Source organism: Cervus elaphus, chromosome 7 (assembly GCF_910594005.1).
Source record: "Cervus elaphus chromosome 7, mCerEla1.1, whole genome shotgun sequence".
Classification (NCBI taxonomy): domain Eukaryota; kingdom Metazoa; phylum Chordata; class Mammalia; order Artiodactyla; family Cervidae; genus Cervus; species Cervus elaphus.
In genome coordinates, this window is record NC_057821.1 from 21,083,445 (window position 1) to 21,108,323 (window position 24,879).

Genomic DNA, 24,879 nt, shown 5'->3' on the forward strand with positions numbered 1-24,879 from the left:
GGGTGGAAAAGATGAATGAAGTTCTTGGCGACAGAGAGAACAGCACACCTAGACACTGGCAGACAGCAGAGCTCTCACGTATTTGGAAGGTACTGGATACAGCTGGAAAGTCAGGAGTGAGAGGTGAGGCTGGCAGGATGATAGCAATCAGACTTTAAGTGGGGGCTTCACAAACTTTAGTGCATGTGAACTACACAGCGAACTGGTTAAAATGCAGATTCAGTCAATCCGGGAGGGGATGGAAAACTGAACTCTCTAACAAGCTGCAAGGGCAGCCGGTCCCTGGACAACCTTATAGGAAGCAAGGCTATAAGCAGTGGGGCGCAATGGAACTATTTCACTGAAAAGTGACATTCTCAGAATTGCATTTTCCCAAGAACCCTATAGCAGAGTATGGAGAACAGAATGGAGGGAGGCGGTGGCTGGGGTGAAACACAGAAGTGGCAAGAAATTTTCAGCATCTGAAAGAAATAAAGTTCAGGAAAGAAAAAAGCAGTAAAGGAAAGAACTGTCAACGTTCAAACAAACAGGTGTAAATTGACGGATATTTTATGGACTCACTATAAAACATTTCTCCTAGAGAAAGAGTTGCTTATGAGGACAAAAATGAAACAATAAAAACATAAGAGGCAAAAAAATAAATCATAGAAACATGCTGTGTGTAGTGTTATTTGAATAAGCCTTGACTGACTGGCCCCTGCCAACCCAGACCCCCGCTTTGGGTCTCAGTGGACGCACCATCTCAAGTTCCAGTAAGGACTGAAAAAGCAACCAGCTAAAGGGAGCAAGGCTTCCCAGGTGGCTCAGTGGTAAAGAATCAGCCTGCCGATGCAGGAGACAAGAGTTCGATCCCGGGGTTGGGAAGATCCTCTAGAGAGGGAAATGGCAACCCACTCCAGTATTCTTGCCTGGGAAATCCCATGGACAGAGGAGCCCGGCAGGCTACCCTCCATGGGGTGGCAAAGAGTTGGAGACGACTTAGTGACTAAACAACAACAAGGGAAACAGGATCCTGTAGACGGTAATCACAAGAGAGCAAATAAAATTAGCCTTCTCAGCCATCACTTGAGAGGCACTTGCATCTAGCTTCAGGAAGCTTCAGGAAGAACAATTGATTCACAGCAAGTTCTGGAAAATAACACGGCAGTCCACCAGATCCTGAACACAGTGCTTGTTCATTTCTCATAACTCAAAGGCACTCCAAATTAGAAACACCTATTTATATTTCTGTCAGAAAATCCCCTAGGACATCTTTAACTGAAAGGAACAAAACTCAGAAAGGACTTAAAAAAAAAAAAAAGAAAAATCTAAGGAGGGGCCTGTCTTACTGAAAAGGAAAGGCAGGTGGTAAACATTTTTACTTTATACTGAAGCCTCCAAATGCAACTTCTCATGAGATTTCCCTCCAAAGGGAAGAAGACTCAGCTTCGTGTTCTAGGTATTCTGCTGGGTGGCATTCTTTATCCAAAGATGCACAAATTCAAAATCCCCAAAGGTCTTCTCCCCTCTCACTCTTTTCCCCCCACATTCCTGTAAATGAATAAGCCTCAACCAGATACACAGGTTGAAAACACACAGCCTACAAGAAAAGCCATGTGAACACACAATTCAGAACAGCCTGGTTCACAGTCAACAGGACAAAAGAAAAATCCTCACAGGAACCCACCTTTCTCTTCTGTGCTTTGCAGGCTTCTGAAATTTAATCCTGTATTGGGAGGCCCCAAAGAACCACTTTGGGAAGGTGGAACTGAAGGGCCGTGGGAGGGTGGGGTTTTCCCAGGACCAGACTCCAGCTCCTCGGACTCACGGGGACCTCAGAGCAGAGGTGAACTGCCGTCTAGTGTCTGCTGCAGGAAGAAGCCGACGGACTCAGTGTGGCTGGAGGTGGGGGCGGAGGCTGGGGGAAGGGAAGTTATACAGGAGCCCGTGTTAAATCTCTTCACGATTTCCTGTATTGGGTGCTGGTTGCTTCTCTCCAGGCTCCCTGGAGGAAATAAGGCATTTAAACGTGTCCTTTGGCCACTGGCAAGAAGAGAATAAACATGCTAAGAATCGTGGCAATGAGAATTTGCAGGACTGGTGGGCCAGCTAGCTTAACCTTGCACCAAGTGCTTTCTTCCTGAAGTTTCTCCAAGTGTTTAACTCTGCAAAAGTCAAGAACATCCTCATCCTCTTGTAGGGAGCTGAAGAATTTTCTGGCTGTACTCCAGATGCCGTGGTGTGGGGCCATTGGTCAGAGGCGGGCGGAACAGGCCTGGGAAGGGTCGGCTTGCCAGTGAGGGACAGACCCTCTTAGCTCTGACCCTGGAAACACTGATGACAGTCTGTGTCTAATTCTGGAACACTTCCTCAAACTCTCTGGTCATGTTCCCCTAGGGTTTAAAGAATTCTCTGAGGGCTAATATCTACAGATTGCTAGAAACAGGACTCCTTTCTACATAGCTGGTGGAGTTCAAAGCAAAATGAAAATGTGAGGCCACTCCTTCAAAAATTAAGGATTTTGAAATGGGGAAACCTCCCTGGTGGTCCAGTGGTTAAGACTCTGCTTTCACTACAGGGAGTACAGGTTCAATCTGGTTGGGGAACTAAAATGTTATGTGGCAGATCCAAAATAATAAAAAATTGAGGAAATTAAAAAAAAGAAATTTGAGAAGGTAACAGCGACTTTAAACCAAGTGTGAGACCCGAGTAGGGAGTTGTTTGCGGCTTGTGTAGGTAGTATCTCCATGAAGCCCATCTACCTTAGAGTCACTGATCGCAAGTTCATGTACTCGATACACAATGAGGCCAAACAAACTGAAACACTGACTTCAGAGCAGAGAAAGGTTTATTGCAGAGCCATGCGAGGAAAGCGAGGGGTGTACACCCCCCAAATCCCACATTCCCCTAAGGGTTTCAGCAAAGCATTTCTAAAGGCTGGGTGAGGATTGAAGGAAGTGTGATGACTGGAGAATAGTCCTCTGGCTGGTGATGAGGTAGCAGGACGGGGTCACAGGAGTTAACTTTATCCTTAGGTGCCGGAAGGTTCCAGGGCTAGTGCTCATGATCAACAAGTAGTTAATTTCCTCTATTTGGTGGTGGTTTTTAACATATGAAAAACTCAGGATATATGCATGAAATACAATTATCTGGGTAGTCTGGAGAGGAACTAAAGCAGAGGCTGTAGGGGAGAGGTTCTCCTCAGAAAGATCCCATAGTGTCCAGCTGGAAGGTTGGAACCGTGGGCATGTTGGGTCTAATAAGCTCTGTCATCAGGAGTTTGGACTCTGGCTATTTCGTTCTGAGGAGTGACAGCCAGACTTTGAAGGGCAGGGCACTCAGAAGCTGGTGCAAAGCGGCAGAGGCTGGGTTGTGGGTATAAGCAGGCACAGACCACTGGGCTGTAATCTTGATAAAATCATGAAGGTGTCTGTTTCAGCATCTACCCTAGGCCTAGCACCCAGAAAGGCATGATTTGTGTAAGATGAGATTTAGCAGGAGCATTATTCATTACAGATCTCCACTTTTTGGAAAGGGGAAAACATATGACTCAGAGGAAAACATAAGATTGTTGTTATGGTTTTACTGTTTAAATTCAGGCAGACAGCGTGGAACGGTTTCACGGGTAATAGGGCAGGACTGTTGTTGAACAGTTATTGAAACGCCACATTTGTCACGTGCTGTCCATCCCCATTCCCACAGGGACTGTGTTAGGAGTAGAAAATGACCTCTATTCAGAAAATGAAGCTTTGGACATGCCAAGAGGAGGGGGAACTGAAGTTAGTAAGAAAGAGTGAAGGAAAACAGGAAGAGGTTGGAGGTGAGAAGGCATGAGGTGATGCCAAATGGGAGAGAGGAAAGGATAAAGGGAAAAAACAGGAGGATGGTGGAAGGAAGGGAGGGAAGACAGGTGGAGATGGAGAGGCAGGAAGAAGCAGGAGAGTCCAATGAAGGCTGGAAAACAATAGGGGTGGAGGGATGGGGGAGGGGTGACTCTCCAGGTCATTGTCTGGTCGAGAAGTGTTTAGAAACTCCTTGTTCCCTACATGACTCCCCAGTGCCTTTCCTATGCTTGCAAACAAGTCAAACCCATGTTTGCTAAAACCCAAAGGGCAGAAGAGAATCTGGGATGTGCCACAGAGTAGCTGTTAGGACACAGAAATTAGCTTCTGTCTTTTGCTTGGGTCTGAGAACTTTTTGAAAGTCGCAGAATTATTTTTCTTTTCACGATTGTGAATACTTCGTGACAATGTTCCTGCTAGAATTTCTGAGCCTGTATTCGTGTATTCTGGTTACTTCTCACGGTTTCTCTGAACCAAAAGGTCACTTCGTGTATAAGGGGCGTGTTTAACTGAGAAGCCTCAGCTGAGGCTGTTGGATTGGAGAACAAAGCTGCTGTAGCAGAGATGTATAACATAATACTTAAAGATAAGGTAAAGGTGTGTTATTCTGAATATCTAGATTTGTGCAGTTAGTTGTAATTTAGGATGTGTAGAGACCTATAAGGGGCTTCCCAGGTGGCTCAGCGGGTAAGAACCCCCCTGCCAATGCAGGAGACACATGAATCGCGGGTTTGATCCCTGGGTTGGGAAGATCCCCTGGAGGAGGAAATGGCAACCCATTCCAGTATTCTTGCCTGAAAAATCCCATGGACAGAGGAGTCTGGCATGCTGCAGTCCATGGGGTCACAAAATATTCAGACATGACTTAGTGACTAAACAACAACAACAGAGATCTATAATAAAGCAAAGATGTTCCTTAAACCAACAGTTTGAATTTTCTTCATGGGTTCTCAATTTTGTTCCTACTTAATGGGTGTTACTGTCACTGAAGGTGGAATAGTTGAGAAACATTGTGAAAGATGTGAAAGGGTAAAAGATGACTGAGTGTCCTGTCAACAGAACACTAAGTGTTGTTGCAGACCCTATGTGAGGTGTTGAATCTATAGGGGGTCTATACCTTTGATTATTTTAGCTGTTTTATAATTCTGAAAGATGCAGAAACTGATAGAAACACAGATGATTCTTGTCCATAGAGATACAAATGTTCTATAGGATATGAGTCAGTGTTGCTTCTATGAGCCAATTCAGTTTAGTGTTCCTGATTTGCCTGCACTAATAGGCCTACTCTTGAGATTTGTCTTTGAAAGAGCTTTAAGGCCTTACCATCCCTTCATTATTAGATGAGCTAAATAAAACCTTTGTCATGTGCTTTATATTTGTATGAGACTGATGATTTCACCTTTTTAAATTGATCTTTTAACAGATGTCAGGTGATAATCAGTGAAGTAAGTCATGTTAAGCATTTACAGGGGCAGAACTCTGTTTTCTTTGATATTTTGCTTCATTTTATATGTTCCCTGAGTGTGTAAAATAAAAGCAGAGAAAGAATGAAGCATGTTGATTTTGATAGTAAATGATGGAACTGCCTCAGCTGAACTATTAGGAGGGTACAGATTTCCAGGAAGGGCAGAGTTTTGGGAAGCTCAAAGTGAGACACTACAAAATGTAATTGGACGTGGGTTTTCTGGGCAAGGGAAAAGCACTGATGCCTGGATCTAATGAAACTAGTTACTTGGAGGCGAGATGACCTTGGTAAGCAAAGGGCATATATTTCAGGTATTTGACAATTTTTAACACACTATTTTCAGAGAGTGTAATCACATATACAACCATCCAGAAACATCTTGCTATCAGTCTACTTGTGTGGTTTGTTTTTTCTTTAATTTTGATACCTGTTGTGTTTTTAGTTTAGGTGACTTGCAATATATTTTTTTAATGTTAAAGACGTAACATGATTTATCTTTAAGGAATGTTCTAGGCAATCAATCTAGTCTGCTCCCTAAAGCTCTTGGTGCCAGATAAGCAGGTCTACATAAAGGCTTTTATGTTTCATTTTGTTTTTCACTTTTGAATTAATTTGTCATTGATTCCATTTTTTGAAGGAAAAGAATAATACACCTAAGGGCTCAATGTGGAAGTTTGGATGTTTTCCTGGGAAGAATGGTTCCTGATTTGGGAACAAACAATCATGGCAAGTAACAGGTGTGATCTGCTGGATACTCAGAAATCACTTCCTGGAAACACAGGGCTCCTTCTGCATGAGCTCAAAAAGTCTCCTGAATAGAAAGTCAGTCCTACCAGCTTTGGCTCCACCTACACTAGAGGTGGGATTAGTCGTGTTCCATTAGCCTTTTTTAAGTCATTGTCAACTATGAATATCACATTTGTCATTGAAGATGGAACGCCGAGAGGGGGCTATGAGGAGTTCTATGACTTTCATTGTGTCTCTGAGGGGTAAAGAGGAAGTGTGTGTTCCATAATACCAACACGGTCAAGGAGAGAACACATACAAGAAGGATCAGTAGGGTTGTTCTTGGAAAGTGAATGTTTGCCTTAAGTAAGACAGTCACATGCGCCCATGGAAAATAAAGGTGTTAGGAAAAATTAAGACAGAAAGAGAAAGAGATAAGGAGTGACAGAAGAAGGAAGGATGGAAGGAGGAGAAAGAGAGGGGAGAGAAAGAAAGAAAGAGGTGGGGAGGGAGGGAGGAAGGGAAGAAGGAAGACATAAATCCAGGAGTTTTGGAAAACTAGGAATTCTCATACACTTCTGAGCATTTTGAGGGGAATTCGAAACTCACAGCAGTAAGTGTTAAATCCCTTGTGAGAGCAATCTGGTATATCTAGGAGAGTTCAAAATTCCACTGACTACTGTGTATCTGAGAGAAATGCTTGCCTGTATGTATAAGGAGAAAATACAGGTGTTCCGTTTCATTACTATTATTAATAGTTAAAATCTGAAGAAATATATAAGTCCATCAATAGAGAAATGAATAAAAATATTTTAATCTTATTACAGGAATAGTAAACTAGATCTCTAAGTGTCAACATGGATGGATAATTTTTTTAACTGAAAAAAAAAGGCCAGGTGAAAAAAGCCAGTTTCAAAAATTATACATAATGATATATAATGAAAAAATGCACAACACAATCCAGAAAAGGAAAATATGGAACAGGACTAAGCAGACAATATAAAATTTTACATTTTATTCTATGTCTTTGGTGTAAAAAAGAAAAATGGCAAAATACTATTACTTTAAGTTTGTCTGGCATGTAATAGAGATGCTGGCTTTTCTCTAGTTTATCTTTTTAAAAAGAAAAGATCAAAGCCACTAAAATATTATTTAAAAAAATAGAGATATGTTGAGTCATAGATTAGACACATTCTTTTCATATCCTTCACCTGCAACTGTGGTAGAAAAAAAAAAAAAAAATACCAGGAAAAGAACTCTGGGAAAATGATCATTGTCTTCAGCCCTTGATGAAATGGCATTACTCTCTTTGGCTGGATCCCAGATTCACTCACTTCTTCCATGTGAAATGAAGCCTTGTATCCTCAGGGGCCCTTCAGATACACAGTGACCTGCGTGTTTACTGATAGCTCAGCATCATCCACTCCACCTATTCTTTGATACAGTTCACCAGAGAACCAGCAAAACCTCCATGAAAACGTCTAAGAACTTCCCAAAGACTAAAAATATATGTACCTTAGGAAGTTTAAGAAGAAATAATTTTATGTGAATGATGTAAGGAGAAACTTGTTTTTAAAAACTAAACTTAGGTTTTCTGCCTCTGAGCATAAATCCTGTTTTGCTTGGTTGGTTTGATTGACTGAGTTTTAGCAACAAACTAGTGTGGGCTGAAGAATTTTTCTTGTTATAGTGATAGAGGAAGAAACTGTGACTTTGTAAGGTGTGTCCTAAATAACTTTGACTTTCCTAGTGGATAATGGATGAGAGGTAGGTGAGTCTCAGACTCACATCCAGCCTTTCGAGTCCACATCTCAGATGTAAAAGTAAATAAATGAAGACCATATCTCTTTAAAGATGTGAGCGGGAAGCCACTCATTGTCCAGGAGAAGATACTGTGATGATGTTACAGCCCCTGGTGATGCAGGGCTTTCTGGGTCTCTGCGTCCTAGATTGTTACCCTGAGGCGTCTCTGTACTCCACCAACGCACACAGTGTGGCTCTGGGTTTAAAGCCTTCCCCCTCTTCTCAGGAGAAGATGGGCGTCCCTTCTGGTCCCCACACCTGCCCCACCCCGCACCTTCAGGCACAAGTCCTTCCCTTCCCTCTGCCCCTCCGTCTTCCTCGTACTTAGCCATCACCCCTTGCTCTTCCACTGTTCCTTCATCACTGGCATCTGGCTCATGCCTTGACTCTCTCCTCTGCAACATTCTCTAGGATTTCTGCATCCCTACACTCAAGACCCTGACCTCTCACCTCCTGGAGCTTCTCCCTGCCAATGGAGCTTCAGGTGGGTCATCCTTCAGTCTCACAAAAGTCCACATACACGCAGCAAGAAATCTAGCTCTTCCATAAGCCTTTCTCTGATAAATGATGCCAGAGGTAAGCTTTCCCATGACTAAAATTCTAGAATACATGTTGTTTTTACTCTTATGGTTTGTAACTCTTTTTGTTCTTGTATATTATCTATTTATGATTTCATAACCCAGATATTCAAATAACAATAAAAATAATGACACCCAAAACCCACTGAGCATTTACTATATGCCAAGTCCTTGACATATTAGCCTATTTGCTTCTTCCAGTCCACAATCTTCTGGGATGATTTCAGCCTTTCCTATACGATAACCAAAGGAATGGCAGGAGTTTCCGTCCAATGTATTGTGGGAAATCCTCCACCAGGCTTCCCACCCTCTGTTCCTCTGGGATCCTCAAAGAAGGAGGTGGGGGAAGGAGTTGAGTTCCTGTGAGCTGTCTTCACTGGAGGCTACACTGGAACCAGCCCCAAATGGCTTGTTGCCAGGATATAGCGCTGGGTTCCTGCTTTTGAACCCTAAAGGCTTCATTTCCCCAAAGCCTCATTAGCTTTGAGGCTACTGGGGAATAGATTTCTTTGCTGACAGTCTGCAAAAAGGAAGAGGGTAATTACTTCAAAATCCAGAAAACAGCTTGCACTGATCATTGGAATTACTGCCCTAAACTCCCTCTCTACCACCCCACAGGGAATTTTCCTGGATGGTGTTTTCCTAAAGTCTTTACCTCATATACCTGGACTCTTCTTCCTTTCCATAGCCTCTGACATCTGCCTCCTCCCATGCTCTCGCGGCTGTGTCAATTTCTAATTCTTCTCACCCGCATGATGCAAAGCTACTCATCTCTCTTCTTGTTTTGCACTCCCACATCCAAATGCCTAGCAAATTTCAGCTTTCACCTCCAAAATGAGCCAAATGAAGTACCTTCTGAAATAAGCTTCCCTGTCTATGCTACTCCTGTAGAAGGCTGCTCTACTTTTCTCTGTTTAAACAGTCACATTTTCTTTTTCTTTCTCACCAGTGTATACGGTAGCTTCCTGGCATATGCCTGGCTTATCATTTATTCTATATTGTAAGCATCTTGGCTGCATCTTTTAAACAGCTTTGTATCCTCCTGTATGTCACATACTTGTTTGAATAAATAAATGAATAAGAGAGAAAAAGCATGAGGACAGATGGCTTTTAGGATGGATAACGAGAAGGGACAGTGGTTTCCATCAATGACTAAGAAAACTTAGAAAGCCTCATTTTCACAGTTGCTAATAATCCAACACTGTGAGATAGAAAGTACACAAAAAAATTCACTAGGTCTTGAGAGTTCTGTACAATTTCCACAATACACTGCCTCTTACGAGGGCCAAGATTGCAAGGAAAAAGTGTATTCTTTAAAGACAGAATACTGAGCATCTCAGTACCCTCATATCCTTTGTGTTCTGGAGTGAGAAATGGAGGAAAACCTAAGTTGCCATCAAGGATTCCCTGCACTGAACCCTCACACCAGGGCGTGGGCAGCCCTGAATTGAAACCATTTCCTCTGGTTTATCATTGTTGAAATGGCCCCAAAGGTAATGATTCAGTGCATTCCCAGGGGATAACTTTCATCCCTCTGCCTCAATAAGCTGTCATTTCTTCTCACAGAAATAACAGTGTTCTCAGCTCTTAATTCTTTGCATCAACTGGAGTTTATAGAAACATGTTCCTGATTCCTCACTGAGAATCACAAAGAGTCTTCTTCATTTAACATGCTTTGTTCCTCATCATCCCCAGATACCTTAGGGACAAAAATCTGCCAACACCACCCAAGATGTGACAATTCCAGCTGAGGGTCCCTCCAAGTCAGGTTTTGTTTCCAAGACTAGAGAACCAAGAAGCTCACAGTCTGAGCAATTAAGTAATTTCACAACTATTTAAGTTTAGAAACACTTTAACCTCAGAATGTTAACCTCACTGAGTTTGAATACAACATTAACATCGTTTGGAAAAAAAATTATTTACTATTATTTCAAATGTTCCCCTCATATTTCCATATCTGATTGAAACAGGGTAGAAATGAAGATAAGGTAGTTTAGAAGTCACCAAAAATGTTCTACTCCAAAACATAGTCAATTATTTGGGAAGGCAGAATGTAAATTTAACAAAGACAAAATTTCTAAAATTAACAACAATAAAAATTGTTACCATTTACTGAATACTTGGGCTTCCCAGGTGGTTCTAGCAATAAAGAATCCACCTGCCAATGCAGGAGACTTTAGAGATGTTGGTTCAAACCCTGGATTGGGAAGATCTCCTGGAAGAGGACAAGGCAACCCACTCCAGTATTCTTGCCTGGAGAATCCCATGGACAGAGGGACGGGTGAGCTACAGTCCATATGGTCACAAAGAGTCAGATATAGCTTTTAAAGTGACTTAGCACACATGGACTGAGTACTGATAATGTACTAGATACTATACTAGTTGGAAAGATATTTCATTCAATTCTAATAATAATTCTGAAAGGTGGATATGAGGCCTTTCATCTTTGCTAGAAAATTAAAACTCAGAGAGATTGTATAACTTACTCATGGACACTTAGCTGTACTTTATAAATACAGAGTTACTTTTTGACTCTCATAGTAAATACTGCATAAATAAATTAAGAAAAGAAATAAATGAACCAGTGGCTTCCTGAAACCAACTGTGCAAACTATGTAATTGTCCATATGCCAAGAAAAATAAGCGCCAAAAATAAGTACAATCTTGGTAAGAAGATTATGCAGACACTTAAACATTTTGGATAAAAAAGATTTAAATATTGAACTCTGAAGTTTAAAAGAAACTGGTTTAAGTAGAGGAGGGAAATGAACATTTGGGGGAGATAATTCTAGTCATCATGATAATATTAAAAATATATACTAAGCAGTGGTTTTTAAATGAGTGATAAACCATCAAAGTATCAAAGATGGTTCAAAGTTATTATCCACTTCTGGGTGTTCTCTTGATGAGTCAGTAAAGTTTGGATGCTTCATAAGATAAAGGTCTATGCAGCTTTCCAATTATGTATTTATTTCATAAAAATCTATTTTTCTTGTCTTAACTGCAACAAAATCACAAGTTTTGTTGTTATTGAGATTTTATGTTAATAATAATTCAACTCAGACAATCTTTCTTGAGTCATTATCATTTCTAGATAGTTTTGTTTTTCTAATTTATTTATTTATTTTAATTGGAAGATAATGACTTTACAATATTGTTATGGATTTTGACATACATCAACATGAATCAGTCACAGGCATACGTGTGTCCCCCTATCCCGAAGCCCTCTCCCACCTCCCTTCCCATCTCATCCCTCTGGGTTGTCCCAGAGCACTGGCTTTGGGTGCCCTGCTTCATGCGTCAAACTTACACTTGTCATCTATTTCACATATGGTAATATACATGTTTCAATGCTATTCTCTCAAATCATCCCATCCTTGCCTTCTCCCACAGAGTCCAAAAGTCTGTTCTTTACATCTGTGTCTCTTTTGCTGTGTTGCATATAGGGTTGTCATTACCATCTCTCTAATTTCCATATATTTATGTATATGTGTTAATATACAGTATTTGTCTCTCTTTCTGACTTACTTCCTTCTGTATAATAGGCTGCAGTTTCATCCACCTCATTAGGACTGACTCAAATGCATTCTTTTTTATAGCTGAGTAATATTTCATTGTGTATATGCACCACAACTTCTTTATCCATTTATCTGCTGATGGACATCTAGGTTGCTTCCAAGTCCCAGCTATTGTAAACAGTGCTGCAATGAACATTGGGGTACATGTGTCTCTTTCAATTCTGGTTTCCTCAGGGTGTATGCCCAGGAGTGGGATTGCTGAGTCATATGGCAGTTCTATGCCCAGTTTTTTAAGGAATTTCCACACTGTTCTCCATAGTGGCTATACCAGTTTGCATTCCCATCTAGGTAGTTTTATATGTTGATTTAAATTTGGAAATTTTATGAGGAGGGGACAACTAGAATTCCCAATAAATGTCTTAAATATTTAGATTGAGAAATAACCAAGAATTTATATGTTTTGTTCAAATAATAAATCACATATGATAAATTAACATTATCGTAGAAAATTCTGTGAGATGTTTTATCATATAAATTGCTGTCACATGTTGTGATTTTAACCATTTCTTAAAGCAAAGTTTAGATATGTATGATGTTTTAAAATTTCCTATTTTTTTTCAAGTTTTTAAAGCAGCATTAGTAACAAGAAAATTGAAAACAGCACTATGTTGTTGCATTTGCCCAAATCTCTAATAGAGAATGCACCAATCCATAAAAAAACAAAAATCATCCTTATGAATTATGTTTGGGAAATATTTGTACATGAATCTTCTTTACACTCATGTACACATTTTCGTTTACTTGTTTTAGTACTTTATTGGAATGTCACTTTACTGTGCAGGTTATATGTAGTTTCTTTTGATTCATAAAATCGTATTTTCCTTAAAAAAATCCTTAACCCTTTTAAAATGAAATGGTTAAACTCTAATATTATATTTTTACAAGGTTTTGCTTAAGTGTTCATACCAAATAAGGTTCATTCCAACTATCAAAACAACATGGGAAACTCACGTTCAAAATGAATTTTAATTTTCTGCTGAAGACCATAGTTGGTGTATATTTGAACCTCTTTTGTTGTTTGACTTAAATCTGCTATACATTGACATCTTGTCTACATTAAATTTTACTGCTTTACTAGTGTTCAGTTAGCATTGCCATGACACATTTAATGATGGTTGCAAGCTTGAATTTCACAGTGGTTTCGTCAATGTTTCAGACAGAGACAATAACATATATAATCTTTACATTTGTCCATAGAATGCCATTACTATCCTCAAGTTGAAATCTTGTCTCTTGGTAACAAATTTAAACTATGTTGAGTTCACTTCTGGTTACTGTGTTTTTTCTTCATCTGAGCAAAATTCTTAGCAAACTTTAAATCAATGCCTAAAATTTAAAGTTTTGTTTTTGCAGGCTTTTCATATAAACCAAAACGCTTAGCTTTACAAAGAATGTAAAAGCCTACAAAACATTTGTAAATGTTCACTTCTTTATTTATTCATCTAGTAGTTTTTAATAATTTGTATAATAAATGTAGGCATACAAGTAGACTTTTATTACTAATATAATTCAATTGACTTGAGATATGCATACTTAAAACTTTTATGTATTAAGTATTCTTATCTTAGGACTCTTGATTTAAAATCCTTTTAAAAATTTTCCATTCTAGATACCGATCATTTGTTTCATTATTTTTTAATCTGTGATTTTATCTGTGTTTGGCCACTTTAGCATCAAATTTTGAAATCATTCCTGCTAAGCCTAGAAATTTTCCATTGTTTTCTGTAAATACTATTCTGTTATTGCCACAAAAACATCATTATGCTTGGATAAACATTGAACATAATATTATTCCTTTAATAATATCACCCAATGCCCAATGGTCTATTTTAGTGACTAAATACTGTGAATTGTTTTCCATTTATTTAGCCTTTTTTTCCCAGTTCTAATAAAAGCTATTTTTCTGTGTATATCATTTTGGTTCCTTTATTGAGAGTCTAGGAGTTTACAGTCACAAATAATTTCATTGGCCAAAGTTTATCTTGAAGGTGGATTATGAAACTTGCACCAATAGTGTCGAAATACCCTGAACTTAAAATAAAAATCAGTTGCATAGTTAGAAGGCATAGTTTCTATTTTTATTAAAATGCCCAGAACCTTCATACAAAGATGTCCATGAATTTAAAAAGAAAAACAATTTAAAGAATATCTCTAATCAGGTGCTTTTAGGACCCAGTCTACTATTTATACCTGTAAATAAATGTTTGGAAGACAAGGCCATTTTATTATACCATTCAAATTATTAAGAAGGACTAAGGCAAAAGTTATAAGCTTTTCAGTGGTAGTTTTATTCATTCACAAAGACAAAATGCTCTCCTTTAAAACTATTCTGCCTGCCATATTGGAGTTTCAGCTTATTTCAAATGTGTTAATGAAGCCACTTTCTCCACATTTAGCTTTCCAATAATAGCTTAGTCGTTCCTTCAGTCCCTTGGGCTGACACTCATTCCTCTCCTTTACCCCATGATTAATGTCATCTGTCATTCCCAGCGGTCTTATCTCAGCAATGTCTCTTCTATCGGTCCTCCATTTTTGGGCTCTACAAACACTTCCTTCTCCGAGAGTTGGTGATGGACAGGGAGGCCTGGCGTGCTGCGATTCATGGGGTGGCAAAGAGTCGGACGCAACTGAGCGACTGAACTGAACTGAACTGAACATGTCCTTAGTTTGGACCATCATTAGCATGTCCAGACTTTTAAACAGGCCTCTAAGTCGTATGCCCTTCTCCCAGGCTCTCTCATGCTCAAGTCAAGCCTCACTGTACACATTCATTCTCCCGGATTTTCCTTTGCAGATATCTTATGCATCCTTCAAAATCAATATCAGTATTTTTCCTCTTTCATGAAGCTTTAACTGGTCCTCCCAACCAAAGGATACCTCCCTCTCAGAATATCCTGGTCTCCTCTGGGAAGAACGTTCTTCTTGTTTTGCTGTTGGTTGATTCCTTGTCTCATTCCCCTTATAAACTATGAGCTTCTTGTAGTCAAAGTCTTGATCTCTCTGTTCTTATCTCCTCCATATTCCTAATATGATCCCCTATATACAGGCAACATCACTAAAAATTTGCTGAATACACTTAAACAGGGATTGATGGAAGCCTTCTCTTCTAAATGAGCCAATTTTAACATCTCTTCAGGTTGAATTTTTCATTAAATATTTTTTCTTTGTCTTGAACATTGAGAAATGTATGGCTCTAATAGAACTTCCTCTGAGGAGTTAAGGATAATTTTTCTTAACAGCTTCCCATTGTCTGAGTAATGATTCAGATTTCAGATGTGTAGACAAACTCATTTTAGTCTACTGAATTAGGGTCACTGAAAGGGTTAGAAAGCATCAGAAAGCAGAAATAAATGACGTGGAGTTGCCTTTCCTTTGGCATTAATAAAAAGGGGAGAAAGAAATAATGTATTACTGATTACTCTAACAGGATTCCTTGGTTCTTCAGATCTGTATAGATATTGGGAGAGCATGTATCTTTTCAAATTAGAGTTTTCTCTGGATATATGCCCAGGAGTGTAATTGCGGGATCATATGGCAACTCTATTTTTTCTTTTTAAAGGAGCTTTCACACTATTTCCATAGTGGCAGACCAATTTACATTCCCACCAACAGTGTACAAGGGTTCCATTTTCTCCACACCTTCTCCAGCATTTGTTATTTGTAGACATTTTTTAATTTTTCTGGTAGACTTTTTTAAAATTAATTTTTTTGGAGTTAATGTTGTATTAGTTTCTGCTATATAACAAAGTGAATCAGTTATACATATATCCACTCTTTTAGATTCTATTCTATTCTAAATTCTATGAGATTCTATTCTCACATTGGTCATTATAGAATATTAAGTTGAGCTCAATACAGTAGGTTCTTGTTTGTTATCTATTTTATGTATAGTACTGAGTTTATGTCAATTTCAATCTCCCTATTCATCCTGCCTCTCCCCTTCCCCTCTGATAACCAGAAACTTGGTTTGTAGACTTTTAAATAATGGCCACTTTGACCCATGTGAGTTGGTTCCTCACTGTAGTTTTGATACAAGGGTAACCAATCTAATTGCTGATTCAGAAAAAGATCTCAGTTTTTATGGGAATAAAAACACCTGTACGGAAAGGAATAAATAACTGCTTCTCAGAAGTGGGAGACTGTGGAACACATTTGTTTTCAAAACTTCTGATTTGAAAAATCTCAGCCGGAACCATAACATCAAACAAGAGAAACTCTCTCCAAGCATGTTTGTTCCTGTTTGTTTCAACCAGAATCTGCTAAGATATTTTGGCTACCTGGGCTGCTTGATTCCATCCTGAGGGACATTCTGTCCTCTGGAAGGAGAAAGGAAAGAACAAAACTTGAGCCTGGGAAAAGTGGAAGTAATCTCTTTCCCTGAAGCTAATTGTTTTGCGAGGCCATAAATATGACATGTTATTAATAGAGGGTAATTAATTCGTTCCTCATAAATATCATTTTTGTTTCATCAATGTGGCTATTTTCTCCAGTGCTCTTATTTGACCCAAAAGTACAGACAGCTCCTGATAAGATGTGGATCGCCTGACGAAACTGACAAGTCCCTCCCTCAAGAAAGCAAACATTTTGAGATTTACTAGGGCAATTCACATTGAAGACAAATGATACCTTTATTTCAACACTTTGCTCCTATCTTTCTGAAACTTTAAGGCAAATATTTACCCAAGCCATCAGGAAATATGGCTGCAATCAACACAAAATTAATTTTTCACGTACACGTCAGTCTCAGAAAGGTAAATTATAAAAGAATAGATTCACAGATCTACTGGGGACTTTGTAAAAATTTGGAAAGAAAAGTTATTTTTTCTTTACATAAACATTCCTAGTTTGAGGGGAGAGGGATTTCAAACAGCATGGTATATAATTTTAAATATAAAGTGAAAGATCTTAAATGCCTACCGTCAATTATTAGCTTGTGTGATTTATACATGACTTCATCACACAGTCCTGATATAATACAAAATATTTGCAGAAACAACAGTATAACACGCCTGAAAAGGGCAACAAAGCAAAGTGAGAACATTACAACCTTGAACGTTTCTTCAGTCCTTGACCACTTCAGGGACTTTCAGTGATCCCCAGACTTGGCCTTAAAAGCCTGGGGCTTAAACTATGCCAGGCTTTGTTCTTTTGTTTCCAGGGTTCTTCTCTGAATTAGTGGGTGCAGTGAGGAGAAAGATGAGGCAGAAATATTTAAGAGGCAGAAAGGATTTTCTAGGAGACTGGTTGATAGAGGGCACAGTGAGAAGTTGAAGGAGCCAAGACAATGCCCAGGGTGGCGAAAGACAGAGGAGATCAGTGATGGGGACATTTTCTGAGACAGGGAATATAAGAGGAGGATCGTGTTTGGTGTTGAAGATCAGAAAAAGTCATGACTTGCTTGGATTCACTACCGAAGTCTTCCTCCCTAGGTTAAGGCATTAGCATAGTTTCTGGAAATAAGAAGAATCTGGCAATCTCTCAGTTAGATTATAGAAGGCTCCCTATGCCTCACATTCCACCTGCATCTCTTCTTGTGCTCTTAGCCTAGCCAGATGGGTGTTCATAGAACATTTAACAAATAAACTGATTCAGCTATGTGCCATTGGCATAGTTGGTGTGAATAGGTACATTTTAATTGAGGCCTGAAGAAGTTAAGTACTTGGCCAAAGTCAGCCACAGAGTAAGTGATGGAGCCAGTATTTGAATCAAGCTGTCACTCCTCTGCAAATGGGAACCACAGGGCTATGTCACCTTCTTACACAATGCCCTTGCAGTCTGCACACAGCTGTCATATAGCTATCACTTCTCAAACCCTTTGAAATGTAGCAAAAAAGCAAGTGAGAGCTGAGCATGAAAATTGGAGAGGAGACAGCCTTCTGATGAGACTTGGTTAAGCAACTCAAATGCTTAAGAAGAGAATGAATTTCTCCCTGGATACTCACGAGCACAAAGTAGGCACACTTTAAACCTGACCTTGGTTCCAAATGTAATTCCTACTGTCTCTTTTTGGAACTCGGGGTTGCAACTTCCAAGAAGAATACAGTCTGTTGATGGCATTTTTATTCTCTTCCCATTAAGTAAGGAAATATAAGTCAGTCCAATGGAAAATTCAGTTGAATAAGCTTTTTCTCCTTCATAATGTTAGTGGGAAAAAAAAAAGGTCTAGAAATCCAAATGAAAGAATGTGATGAAACACATTTTCTCCTGGCCTCCTTGCCTCCATTCATTGGCCTCCTCTCATTGACCCACCTGGAAGGCTTTTCCCCTCCTTCCCCATCTTGTGCTACATTCAAAGCTCCACATCCTTCAAGCTTGATGTCCAGGTCTTTCAACACATTACTTCTACTTCTACAAACCTAGTATGAGGAAATGATCAAAGATCCACATCCATTGGCATTTTATATATTACTATTATATATTACAAAAAACCTAAACATCTTACTTTATTTTCTTAATTCAAAGAGCCATACCTTAACACATTTATCCTTTCTAATGCATATTACAAATGATGCATACTTCAGGTAATCTTGTTTGGTCTACAAAATGTTAAACTCATGTTTCATTTAAAAATCTCTGACAACTTAGTACAAAGGGAAATAGTAAAGTTTCAGTGAAGTTAGGGAGTTGTAGCTGTTGTTCAGTCACCAAGACATGTTTGACTCTTTGCAACTCCAAGAACTACAGCACATCAGGCTTCCCTGTCCTCCACTGTCTGCTGGAGGGAGTACAATTAGGAAGTATAGTCCACAAAACCACACTCACATCTGATGCCAACTGCAGAGTTGAGGTTAGTTGTCAAGGCCACCCTCTGACTTGATTATCCAGCAGAAGGGTTCACGGAACTCACTGTAAGCAGTTATACTCATAATTATGGTTTATTACAATGAATGACTACAGGCTAAAATCAGACAAGGACAGATGTGATAGGGTAGAGTCCCAAGAAAATTCTAGAGGCAGAGCTTCCATTTGGCCTCTCCCAGTAGAGACATGGACAGTGTGAAGTCCCCTCGAAATAGTGTGTGACATTATACCTAGAGTATTGCCACCCAAAGAAGGCCACCTGGTTCTTGGCTGTCCCAGGTGTTTACTGGGTTCAGTCTTGTAGCCTTGAATGACTCCCTGGGTCACCGTGTTGTGTATCCTGCTTAGTCTCCAGGTCCTCTACAGATGGAACAGGTGCTGTGTGGCCAAAAGACCCCATCATAAATTACACTGTTAGACTGTCCGGCTTGGCACAAGACCCCAAGGTAAACAAAGACTCTCTTATCAGGCAGGACATTCCAATGGCCAAAAGAATAATTCCCCGCAGCTAAGGTCAGAGACCAGACCTCTCTTTGGGTGAGATTAATTCTTTACTACAGAGCCCCCCAAGTGGGGGACTGGTTAAATTAAATCTAGTCCAACATGATGAAGGAGTGTGCAGCTCACTAAAAATGTTTTGAAACTTACTTAGGACACGTGGAAATTTGTAGAGCATTGTCCTTACATAGAAGAAAGTATAGTGCTAGTGGTAAAGAATAGGCCTGCCAATGCAGGAGACATAAGAAAGGCAGGTTCAAACCTTGGGTTTGGAAGATCCCTGGAGGAGGGCATGGCAACCCACTTCAGTATTCTTGCCCATGGACAGAATCCCATGGACAGAGGAGCCTGGTGGACGTCCATAGGGTCGCAAAGAGTCAGATATAACTGAAGTACTTAGTGCACACACGTACACACACAGTCCTTGTACATCTTTTAAACTCTGTGGGTATGTGTGTGTGTGTTTGTGAGAGAGAGAGAGAAAGATCTTTCAGCTAACCAGTGATATATTTACATTCTTATGCTTTAATGATTTTTTCCAATTGTCCACAAATTTAGTTTCTATGAAATGTATTTTTTATTCCCCAATATAAGTTCTGTGTTTTCTTATAGAATAATAGAAGTTTCCTTATTTTTCTGATCACCTTTAGCCCTAGACCAGGTCTTGGGGCCAGATTTACAAAGTCGAAGAATGGAAAGTCACTTCACAAAGTCAGTTGTAGAGAGAAGAGAATTTCTCAATAAGAAGTTTCTCTGCCTGTTAAATCTATTCTTCATTCCTTCTTTCGTTGAACAAAGCTCATAGAATATGTGCAAGGCTGGGGTTATAGAGATGCATGAGCCATGTGTTCTTACACTCAAAGCACTAGGAATCTGGTGACAGAAGGAGATATATAAACACTAAACTACCATGTATGACAAAGGTGTCCTCTGATCTCCTGAAAACTCAAAGTGCCCCTGCATGTTCCAGTCCAGAAACTTACAAAATAAATGGGAGTTTACTCTAGTTGGAGCCATAGAAATAGGGCAACCACAAGGAATTCATCTCTTTCCATAGACCCTGTACCTTTCAGGCCACAAAAAGATCCCAGAATGCAGTATTAAGATGGAGACACAGGCATCTGCCACCTTATGGACCCAGAATCACAATTATCTTTCTTTTCTTCTATTTACTTTGTAGCTTGACCACTTGCTTCCCATCCAACTCTCGTACTCAAAAGGCACATTGCATTGCTATTCAAGTCGTTAGAACAGCAGGATCGATACATAAGGAGGCACCTCCAGTGACACCAAGGTTCCCACACCTAATTTTCATTGATTTTGTTAGGTAGTTAGAATAGGAAAAAGGAGTCCAGAATGGCAGTGGCTAAAAGATAAGGAAGGGAAGAGCCCATGAAAATAGAACAAAGGAAGGTCCGAGGACCAGAGTGAGGACCTCGGGTAAAACAAACAGCGCTCCTGGCTATCCCAATTTACAGAGGGCAGGCCCAGGGGAGGAGAAAAAACATATAAAAAGAGGAGCCAAAATTGGGCCTCTGGCCTCTCTTCTCTCCACATCCTTCAGGTCAGCATGCCCTCACGCCTCGAGGATGTATTTTCTTTTACTTTCTGAATAAAATTGAGCTATAACAAGGAGCTGTAACACTGCTCCGTCTGTCGCTCCAAATTTTTCTTGCAATGAGACAAAACCGAGGAAATTACACACTCCCCCGACAATTTCATGGTCATTCACCTGGCACTATTTCTGGTTTTGTCATTTGTTGCAGAGGAAAACAGATAAAATGAAACAAAATAAAATATAAAACACAAATTTATTTTCCATCAAAATAAATGATTGATTGAAAAGCTAAGTTACAGCTTTTTAAAATAAATATGGGTATACATACATGTACACCAAGTGAAAAATATCATAGCCTCTGAAAAAAAGACTGTAAAAATACAGAAATAGACCTGGGATATCCTACTTGGGGAGATAAGATATCACTTCACACTTTCCCTCATACACAAAATCTGCCTCAATGATTTTTGGTCTGAGGACCTAAAAGAATTGTCTTTGGCCTTGTCTTTAATGACAGTCACAGCTGCTATGTGTCACATTTAAGTCAGTTGTTTTTGATGTTGCCTTAGGTATTGTCTCAATTATTTTCATAACATCATTGTTATTGCTAAGTTAAAAAACAATCTCCACCTTTCTGCTCTATTCAAAGCCCAAGGGTGTGGGGGAAATCTGTCTACCTACCAGCCGGGCAGTGCACACACAAGCGCTCGCACACACACACACAGGTCTACAGACCAAACAATCACCAAGAAGGAAATACATTTCGTTTTGCCTAGTACAGAAGGGCTTGGCAAACAATGGAGAGAACTGAGATGGGAAAATACCCAAATGCAGCTTGAAGTGCTGATTTGTGTGCTTAAAGAAAAAAAACAGGGAGATGTGAGTGGCTCTGGATCCTGGTGGGTTGTGGTGAATAGACAGTCACATTCAATGAATGAGCTTTACTTTCCTCATCTCCTCCAGCTGTATTTTCTTTCCCACATTCAGAGCTACTTTTTTCTTACTCCAGATTTACACATGAATAACACAGGAGACAAGATTGTTTTGGCCAGTGACTTCTTTGGTGGTCCTGTGATTGAGACTCCACCTGCCAAGGCAGGGGACACAGGATCAATTCCCGGTCCAGGAAGATTCCACGTGCTGCGGGGCAACTAAGCCCGTGAGCCACAGCTACTGAAGCCCGTGTGCCTATAGCCTGGGCTCCGCAGCAAGAGAAGCCACCGCAACAAGCAGTTTGCTCGCCCGAACTGAAGAAAGCCCGCGTGCAGAAACGAAGACCCGGCACAGCCATAAAGAAATAAATAAAATTTGAAAAACAAAGAAACAACTGTTTTGGCCAGAGTGAGGCCCATTATTCAAATTGCATGAAGAATGAGATGTCTGTGTACAATGACTTAAGGCTAGTTTATGAATTAGTTGGTTAGTACCAAGAAAATGCTCAGATGGTAAAGAATCTGCGTGCAACACAGGAGACTCGGGTTCCATCCCTGGGTCGGAACATCCCTGAGCAGGCTATCCCCATTCCCTGCAGAGGGAAATGGCAAATCACACCAGTATTCTTGCCTGGAGAATTCCACGGACAGAGGAGTCTGGCCGTCTACCTTCCACGAGGTCCCAAACAGTCGGGCACATCTGAGCAATCAATACACACACACACTGAAAAAATGCAGGTCAGTCTTCTGGTGGTTTCTTCTCTGTGTTTTTGATACCTGCATAATCAATTAAATCTTTTTTTAGCTTTTATCTGATCACCTGGTTTTCCTGTAGGAAATTTTAACATAGCATAGAAGTTCTCTAAAAAAAAAAAAAAGGCAAAGCTGCCCTTTCCTCTTTATCAGCCAAATGAAATACATACCACGCACACTCATGAATGCACACTCACACACATACATGCACACAACCAATTTCAGGAATTACAGCATGGGTTTATTTTTAATTTTACAATTGTTTAATCTTTTCTTAACATTTCTTGGCTCATTTAGGAAAATGTAAACCCTTAAGGGTGTATATTGTGTGTTCAACTTCCTTTCCATCCTCCTCAGCACAACATTGCTAGGGCATAATAGGAATTCAGAATATGTTAAATAAATTTATAAATGTATGGGTAACTCAGAACATAACTCAATTATTAAATGCTTTAAAACAATGTATTTTATTTAGCAGAGTTGATTTACAATGTTGTGAAAAGCTTTTAAATTAGCAAATAAAAAGATAAATTCGCTGGCAGTAAGATGGGAAAGAAAAGGTGTGTGTGTACGCAGAATTATCATTCCAGCCCCCTTCAGGGCCACCAGCACAATCTTCTGAATATTTGCTGTGAAGACAATGTCAGCAGCTTTGAGAAAGGTATGAATTTTTTGAGAAAATAACATTCATCCAGACCCTTTTTTTGTGGATATAAGCAGCCATGTAGAACAAGGCAATATTTTATTTTGAAAATTAGGCAAAACTCCAAGGCTGTAAAGTTTTGCAATCTATGCACTCTGTATTTCATGCCCGGTTCAGTCTCATCGAAATTTTCCAAATTTCTTCTGTGAATTCTTGAAATAAACATAAGCTGACAAGGGAGAATACATATATATATCAAGTGAATCCCTTTGGGGTGGAAGACTAAAGCTTGAAAGACATGTTCCAAAATCAATGGTAATGTCTTACAGGTGAGGTGCCAGAGGGGTGCAAGGGCCCAGGGTACTGGGGAGTCAAAAATAAAATATGGAAAGGAATTTTTATATTCTATCTTATGAACGTTTATATTTGTATTAAATAAAAGCTAAAGGCAATTGCCATTGTTGATGTTTAGCTGCTAACTAAAAGAGTTGTGTTTGACTCTTTTGTGACCCCATTGACTGTAGCCCTCCAGTTTCCTCTGTCTATGCGATTTTCCAGGCAAAAACACTGGAGTGGGCTGCCATTTCCTTCTCCAGGAGATTTTCCTGACCTAAGGATCAAACCTGCATCTCCTGCTTGGCAGGCAGATTCTTTCGCTGAGCTACGTGGGTGGTTCAGTGGTAGAATTCTCACCTGCCATGCGGGAGGCTGGAGTTCAATTCCAGACCCATGCGGCCACAGCCTCCCCTTTGGGCTTTCTGGGTCGTTCAGCCAGTAAAGAATCCACCTGCAATTCAGGAGACCCTGGTTCGATTCCTGGATGGGGAAGATCCCCTGGGAAAGGGATAGGCTACCCATTCCAGTGTTCTTGGGCTCCCCTGGTGTCTCAATCTGGGTTCATTCCCTGGGTTGGGAAGATCCCTTGGAGCGGGGTATGGGAACCCACTCCAGTATCCATGGAGAATCCCCATGGATAGAGGAGCCTGGCAGGTTACAGTCCGTGAGGTCACAAAGAGTCGGACGCGCCTGAGAAAGTGAGCATAACTGGGAAGCCCTAAAAGTAATCATAGCTAACATTTATGGAGTACATACTATGTTCCAGGAATTTTGCTTCTTGTGTTATTTCATTTAATCCCCATAACAACCCTGTAGGCAGATACTATCACTGCTTCAATTTTACCATAGAGCACGCCGAGGCCTTGAAGGAATGAAATTCACTTGTCAGAGGACACAGGGCTAAGTGCAAGGGCTATAGTGCTGGGACTTCCCTGGTGGTCCAGTGGTTAAGATTCTGTGCTTCCAATGCAGGGGGCCCGGCTTCAGTCCCTGGTCAGGGAACTAGATTCCATATGCCTCGACTAAGACCTCGTGCAACCAAATAAATTTTGTTTTGTTTTTTAAAAAAAGAAGCGTAGTGTAAACTCAGAGACCAGATTCCATACTTCTAGTCATCATACTCAACTTCCTCAAATAAATAAAAGATAAGATGTAAGTTTTGGAATCAAAGACTCAATCTTACTATCTCATAGTCATACCTCCTATATTTCTTATGCTTTGTACTGGGAACGTACACTTTGGTTCAGTTAGACACTTAACCAAATGTCTATGACTGTGTTACATAACTGCTCCCAGCACCTGCAACAACAGGATGAGGAAAATGTATACACATTGGAGGGGAGTGGAAGCAGAAAGGAAGAGAGGCCCGGAAAAGACATCTGAGCCC

The 24,879-nt window shown here is 40.0% G+C and overlaps 1 protein-coding gene across 1 annotated transcript in view; it reads right to left on the bottom strand.

Moving 5' to 3' along the window:
- Positions 1 to 2,126, bottom strand: part of ADGRF5 (adhesion G protein-coupled receptor F5) — a 108,160-nt gene extending 106,034 nt beyond the window's left edge. The window contains exon 1 of the mRNA XM_043907667.1: positions 1,667 to 2,126. The gene's annotated coding sequence lies outside the window, so the exon portion shown is untranslated. The remainder of the gene's footprint in view (positions 1 to 1,666) is intronic.
- Positions 2,127 to 24,879: the final 22,753 nt, after the last annotated feature.